Source organism: Gracilinanus agilis, chromosome 2 (assembly GCF_016433145.1).
Source record: "Gracilinanus agilis isolate LMUSP501 chromosome 2, AgileGrace, whole genome shotgun sequence".
NCBI lineage: Eukaryota > Metazoa > Chordata > Mammalia > Didelphimorphia > Didelphidae > Gracilinanus > Gracilinanus agilis.
In genome coordinates, this window is record NC_058131.1 from 291006545 (window position 1) to 291014256 (window position 7712).

A 7712-nucleotide genomic window follows, 5' to 3' on the forward strand; every position below is an offset into this window, starting at 1 on the left:
GCGTTTTTAATGAGTGTTTAAAATTGGTTTTCTGTGGGGGGGGGTGGGGATAAAAATTATTTTTAAAGAAAAGAAATGGGAAAGAAAGAGAGAAGGCAATGATAAAAATGAAACAGTCCCTGCCCTCAAGGAGTTTACATTTTATTTGAGGAAAGAATAGGTACATAGTTAAAGTAGATACAAAAAAATACAAAATAAATACAAGGCAATACAAAGGGGAGAATGCTCAATCCAAATTAATTCTCTACCTATATACTTGATCATATAAGAAGCAAAATCTAAAACTCAGGACCAAGAATCCTAGCTACTTTAGTGTAGATGGCATCTCATTCCTAATACCCAACCCTTGCAATGAATTGGCTGTTAATCTGGGGCCCTTTCCCTAGCATGTTTTATTTGTTACTCCTTAGCCTTGTCAGCCAAATGAGATTAAATACCTGGTTTCAATAAGCCTGGGGCCTGAAAGTAGGAAGTATTGGTTTCTTATTACCCAATTCATATTATTACTTCTTTAAGGGCAAGAAAAATGATGGTGGAAAACCAAGAGAGAAGAATGAAGAAGGAGCAGAATAACTGGATATATAAATAGGCTTAATGTGGAGGAGTCTTAACTATACTGCCATCTAACAAGGCCATTTTCATTCAATTAAGTAATCCTTTAAATGCCTCTTACACAAGGAACCCCAGTTAATAGAATAAAAATCTGGTTCTTGTCCTGGAACTCAAACCTGTTGCAGAATAAAATATTGACTGGGGGCAGGTGGGGGAAGGCAAGGAGATCAAGTATATATAAGTTCCTACTGCAAAATTAGGGTAGCCAAGTGGCACAGTCTAGGACTGGAGTCACAAAGCCCTAAATTCAAACTTGATCACACACACCTAACAGGACTCTGGGCAAGGCATTTAATACTGTTTGCCTCAGTTTCCTCATCTGTAAAGTGAGCTGGAGAAGGAAATGGCAAACCTTCTGAGAAAACCTCAAATGAGGTCATTCACAAAAATGAACAAGAACTCCATAGTACTTTACAAATATCTCCTTTGATCTTAACCACCTGTGAAGTGCTATTATCCCTGTTTTACACATGAGGACAGTAAGGCAGAGAGAGATTAAATGACTTCCCTGGGGTCAGAGAGTTAGTAGGTGTCTGAGGCCAGATGTGAATTTGGGTATTCCTAATTCCAGGACAAGTATTCTAGTCACTGAGCCACCTAGTTGCCTCTAAGATAAGATCAAGACTTTTTTTTTTTTTTAAAAACCCTTACCTTCTGATGTGGGACTCTAGGTTTCCTGTTATACCCTCAAACTTATAGAAGTGCTTCAGGTCAGACTATAAGCAGGAAAATTCCTTTGCTTCCTTGCATTCCCTGTTAATACTGAGGGAAGGTGGGCCTGGACTTCAAAGGCTAATGATAAGAAAGACCCCTGAGAGAATTATCCCCCTTGGATTCTCCCCTAGGTTTTGAGATGAACACAGAGACACACCTCCAGGCTATGCTTTGATACCATAGGATTTTTATCTAAGACATCTATTTGTCCCCTAAACTAGGAGGGTCACCCCCTATGTCTTCAGGACATAAGACACTGCTCTGACCAAGGCTGGCTGACCAACCCACCCCACTTTTGCCTGAATTCATACCCTCCTCAAGTCACATATCACCTGCTGTAAATAGAGTATAAATCACACTGAACACATTCCTTCTGGGAGGCAGTTTTTCCATCTATGCTGCCCTCCCAGCCAAATTCAACATGACTTCTAAATGAATAAATTTCTCTTTTTATTTCTAAGCTAAGTTATGGAGTCTTGCATTCTTGTAAAGGGTACCCATCCTGAACCCCAGGGGCTCACCTCTAGCCCCCCACAACACTTAGAATTAATACTGTGTATCACTTCCAAAGCAGAAGATGGTAAGGGCTAGGCAATGGGGGTTAAGTGATTTGTCCAAGACCACACAGCTAGGTCAGATTTGAACCCAGGACCTCCCATCTCTAGGCCTGGTCTCAATCACATTGAGCTACCCATCTGCCCCCCAAGACATTTTTGAGAAGAGAAGGAACACTAGCTCTAAAGAGGAATCAGGGGAACTTTCACATAGGGTGTGATACCTAAGCTGAGCCTTAATAAAAGGAAAGGATCTTAGGCACAAAATGAGGAGAGAAAGCATTACAGAGAGGTGGCATTCTGGTTGAAGTACAGTCTCAAAAGGTGGCTAAATTTGGGAAACAAGCAAACAGGCAGTTATTACTCTCCTGCTGCTCATAGGAGAGAGGAAAAGTCTGGAAAAGTAGGCCAGGCCAGATCAGAAGGGCCTTTGGATGCCAAGAAAAAATACAGAAAACTGTATTTTATTAGAAGCAATAGGGATGCACTGAAAATTCTTAAGTAGGCTGGCCATTGTGGTATATGTAGGCTTTTACCTGTGGAACTTTTTACCTGCAATACTAGGCCGGAGGACTGTTAAAGCTCAGTAGGTCTAACAGCCATCGGAGGTTTGTAGCAATATGGTGAGCCCAAGGAAAGGAGGGCCACCAGTCTGCTGCCTAAAGTGGGGTGAACCTACCTATCTTGGAATAATGGAACAAATCGAAGCTTCCATAGGAACAGGCTCTAGGCAGTAGTTGGTCGATTCCAGGCTGAGTGAGTTAGAGAACTCCATTCTCAAAACCAAACCAAACCAAACCAAAATACTTAAGTGGAGATAAGTGTCACTGCGTAGGGGATAGGGAAGGAATAAAACATTTATATAGCACTCTTTAGCAAGGCATTGTGCTAAAGGCTTGTTACAAATAGTATCTTATTTGATTCTGACAACAGCCTTGCAAAGTAAGTGCTACTATTACCCCTGGTTAACAGTTGAAGGAATTGAAGAATTTAGGTTAAATGACTTGCCTAAGGTCACCTAGCTAGCAAGTGACTAAGGCCAAATATGAACTCAGGTCTTCCTTATTCCAGGCCCAAGATCCTATGTAACTTGCCATCACATACCAGTTTAGACGATTGTTTTGGCTTCTGAGTAGAGGGAAGATGGACTGCAGAAAGGAAAAGAGACTCAAAGTAGGGAGATCCACTGGGAGACTATTTCAATAGCCTATTTCATGGAGGTGATGGAGAACCTGAACTATGGTGGTAGCTATTTGAGTGACAGGAAGGGAAACTGAGACAAAGGTCTAGGGGACTATTTGGCACATTGGCCATTCTTCCAAATTAGAGGCCTTGGAAACTTTGTAGGAGCTAGAGAAACCAAAACTCCCAAAAGCTGAGATTTGAAAGCCCCTGCCTTTCAAAGGGCTGAGAAAAGAAAATACAAAAATGAGCTGTTTGTTTTTAAAGGAGGCTGTTCAAGGATACACTCAAAAAGGCAAAATCATCTGGCAGAGGTTCTGAACCAATGCTTTGAACACAATACATACTGTATTGTAGGCCCTAAGCCCTAACCAATTAGGCTCTATCTTTGGTAATTCTCAGGCATACCAAAAGAGGAAAAAATAAAGAGGAATTGGAGGCTCCCCTTTTCACTGTTATCCAACATATGGGAGGGGTGGCTTAATGATCAAAGGATTTTTCCAGTTCCAGATCATCTGAACTTTACCCACTACCATTTCCCCTGCTTCCTTCCACCCTGGGATATACTCATTCAAAGGAATAACAAATCAATAATTACTTAGTTCGTTGAGTTTATTTTCACTGGAAAACACATGAGTATATTTTTACGGCAGGAAATGCACACAGCTCATGCCTTTAGGAAAAACAGTTATATTTACAAGAAGCTCCATCAGTGGTTGCAGCTGCACTTGTCAGTCCCTTTGTCGACACACTGCTTGGAGCACTTAGGACACTCAGTAGGGCAGCAGGTACAGCAGCCTGAGGAAGCAGAGAGAAGCAAGAACCACAGCGACCTATTACACAGACTAGTGTGATAGCAGAAGACATGGGCATTGAGGTGGTCAAGGCAGAGCACCTTGGATTCTGGGAATCTATTCCTACTTTGAGAAGGATGCTAGAGGAAGGAAGGAAGGAAGGAAGGAAGGAAGGAAGGAAAGAAAGAAAGAAAGAAAGAAAGAAAGAAAGAAAGAAAGAAAGAAAGAAAGAAAGAAAGAAAGAAAGAAAGGAAGGAAGGAAGCAAGGAAGGAAGGAAAGAAGGGAGGAAAGAAAGAAAGGAAGGAAGGAAGGAAGGAAGGAAGGAAGTAAGGAAGGAAGCAAGAAAGGAAGGAAGGAAAAAAGAAAGAAGGAAGGAAAAGAAAAAGGAAAGAAGAAGGAAAGAAAGAAAAGAAGAAAGAAAGGAAGGAAGGAGGGAGGGGATTGAGGAAGAAGAAAGATAAAGAATACCTTGGCTCCAATCCTAGCTCTGGTATTACTGAGTTATACTATCTTGGGGAAGGCGTATCTCTGGACCTCAGTTTCCTCATTTGTAAAATGGGAGGGAGGCAAACTAGATGACTTCTGATGTCCCTTCCAGTACTAAATATGACCCTGTAATTTTTTTTATAGGCCAAGAAAATTAAGATGCCTTCTAGCATCCTAAAGTTGCAGATAGTTGTTACTGTGAGTATATAGGAAGTTGGGAAAGGGGGTCCTAATTTTTTTTTAACCCTTACCTTCCATCTTGGAGTCAATATTGTGTATTGGCTCCAAGATAGAAGCGTGGTAAGAGTATGCAATGGGGGTCAAGTGACTTGCCCAGGGTCACACAGGTGGAAAGTGTCTAAGGCCAGACTTGAACCTAGGACCTCCCGTCTCTAAGCCTGGCTCTCAATCCACTGAGCTACCCAGCTGCCCCCAATTTTTTATTTTTTTAGATTTAGGGAATGTTACAAAAAAGAATTCTTCTTCCCCTCTTGGTTCCATTTTAGTCAGATCTATTACCAAGGCAACACTGAAAACAAAAGAACCCAAGGTCTGGGCCAACCAGACCCCTAGAGGAGATTTCAGAAGACATTTTATATATCCCAAAGGGGTACAGGGAGAAGTTTGTGGAATGGGAGAACAAAGGAAAGTGGGGTTAGAGGCTAAAATGACTCTCAGGAGTTGGAAGCCAAGAATTCATGGGTTATTTGGGGAAAAGGGTTGATAGAGAGTTTCCAGGTCAACCTGTAAAGCTGGGCCCCAACCCCCTGAAGCTTGGCTTCAGAGAATTCTCCTTTGCCTTGAAAGATTCCTTTAGTGAGGCTGCTGCCATGGTCTCAGGTGGCAGGGCCATGGTGATGAGAACTTCTATAACTCCCTGGGCCACCAGGCTAACCTGTGCTGCTCACTGGGGACCAAGAACAGTTGATTTAGCCCTCTCCACCTGTATATCAGAGGCTTGGAGAGGGCTTAGAGGATGAAGGAGTTTTGGGTGGGGGGAGTGGGGGGTGAGTAGAGGGTACAGAAAGGAAATCTTAACTGCCCTAAAACAAGACCTCTTCAGCTTGCCTCCACATTCTAGCTTACTTGGCTTCAGGTGTGGTTGAGGGATGATCCTCCGTCCTGCCAAAATGATGTCTGGATGACTCTTCAATCTCCCTCCCAACCCAGGGTCCAAGTTCATTCTTGAGGGGATTGGGACCCCTGGGGAGGATTTTCGCAAGGCCCACCCTCACTCACCTCCTTTCTCACAGGAAGTACATTTGCACTCTTTGCATTTGCACTTGCCAGAACAGGTGCAAGTGCCTCCTAGGAAAGGGAAAGAAAAGAAAAGAAACAGATAGACCGGAGGGCAATAGCAATTTCCTAGGAAACAATGCACTGTCATGGAAAGAATGCTGCTCTGCAGTCAGAGCTTCTGTTACTTGAGTCACATGAGCAAGTCTCATATCACTCAGTCTGCTCCCTGTTCATTAAGATGAGGGGAATCGGCTCCATCCTCCCTTAGGATTCTTACCGCGCCAAGGCCAAGATCTGTCAGAGGGATACTATTTCGCCATGTTTTTTTACCACAACTTAGGGCAGCCTCCCCCTCTTCCAACCCCCATCTTCCAGGCAGAAGGATCTCCTGAAGGGAGGGAAGGGAGAACATCACCTCCACTGAACGAGATAAGGGAAGGAGGGGTGGAGAATACTCGGATGCCGCATTGGGTAGTGGGGCTTTAGTTAACATGTAGAGCAAAAGGACCACCTGCGCAGGCATCCTTCCCTCCCCTCCCCCACCGAGGACCCGAGGGCAGAAGAGGGTGGCCCATGGCTGGGGAGCTGCGGGAACGCGATTTTTATCCGCTCCATCCCTTCTCACCCGTTGGGCAGCTGCATTTTGGGGGATCCATGGCTCGGGGCGATGAGGGCCTGCGCCTTGCAGAAGGTAGCTACAGATGTCCAGCTGATTCCTCTGAGCCCGGGGTTGGTGAGCCGCAGCAGGTAGCTGGAGTTTTATAGCCGAGGGAGCAGAGGGAGTGAGTGCAAACGCGGGTCCCCGCCTCGCTCTCCCCTGCGCACGTCTCGGGACGCCTCCCCCACCCCATCACTGAGCCAAGCGGCTCGGGCGCATTGCAGTGACAACCATCTCCCTCCTCCAGACTCGCCAGCTGCAGCCGTGTGCAAAGGCGTCTGGTTTCAGAGATTTGTACCCCTCCTGGCTTTACTTTCCCACCTGTTCCTCTGGCTACCGTGCACAGGAGACCCCACAACCTTTCCCAGGGCTGATTGTCTTCTCTCCTCCCACTTCCCTCCAGCCTAGCCCTTATCGCTTAATCTCCCCGTGCCTCAGTTTCCCCATCAGTAAAATGAGGTGATTGGACTCATGTCTCCGCGCTCCTCAATCTACCCCACTTTCAAATTTCCCTTTTATTGTCAGCCTTCCAGTCACTGAGATCTGCAACCTCTACTCCCCAATCTCTCTCATCTCACATATCCAACCCATTGCCAAATCTTGCCTTTCCTATGCTCATAATGTCTCTCCGAAACTGCGACCCTGGGCAAGTCACATAACCACTGTTTGCCTCCGTTTTCTCATCTATAAAATGATGCCTATCCCCAGGGGGTTGTTCTATCAAATGACATAATAATTGTAAAGTGCCAAGCACATAGTAAGCTCTATAAAAATGTTAGCTTTTATTACCTTCACTCTCCTTACTCATACAACAAACAAAGCTCTAGTTCAGGTCCTTATCTTATCCCGCCAGGATATTACTAATTGTTCTCTCAGCCTCAAGCGTCTCCCCTCTCCGATTCTTCCTCCACTCAGCACCCAGTTAAACCTCATCTGACCATGTGACTCCCCTGCCCAATGAGCTCCGCTGACGTCCTATTAACTTTGAGGATCAAATTTAAAATCCTCTGCTTGGCATTTAAAGCTTTTTCACAATTAGATCCCTGCCTAACTTTCCAGTCATCTTTTTTTTTTTTTTTTTTTTTTTTTTTTTTTTTTTTTTTTAACCCTTACCTTCCATCTTAGGATCAGTATTGGTTCTCCAAGGCAGCGGAGTAGTAAAGTGACTTGCCCAGGGTACACAGCTAGGAGACCCAGGACAGTCCATCTCCAGGGCTGGCTCTCTATCCACTGAGCCATCTAGTTGCTTGTCTTTCCAGTCATACACATTACTCTAGTCCATGAAATCTATAATCCAGAGTCACTGGCTTACTGTGGCAATTCTTTTTCTATCTCTGTGCCTTTGTTCTGGCTGTACCAAATGTCTGAAATATTCTGTTTCTTGAATCTCTCTTCATTTCCGTGCCTTTCTTCAAGATTCACCTCAAAGCCCTTTCGAATTCTCACCCAAACATGCGAGCAACTGGTCAGAA

The 7712-nt window shown here is 44.5% G+C and overlaps 1 long non-coding RNA gene across 2 annotated transcripts; it reads right to left on the minus strand.

Moving 5' to 3' along the window:
* Positions 1 to 3656: 3656 nt before the first annotated feature.
* Positions 3657 to 7050, minus strand: LOC123235288. Of its 2 annotated transcripts, XR_006505378.1 has the most exons (4): positions 7030 to 7050; positions 6208 to 6333; positions 5583 to 5651; positions 3657 to 3860 (listed from the first exon to the last, which is right to left on the minus strand). It is a non-coding gene; the product is annotated as an uncharacterized LOC123235288 (long non-coding RNA). The 2 variants fall into 2 exon arrangements; XR_006505377.1 differs by lacking the exon at positions 7030 to 7050 and having other exon boundaries at positions 6208 to 6379.
* Between the last annotated feature and the right edge of the window lie 662 nt (positions 7051 to 7712).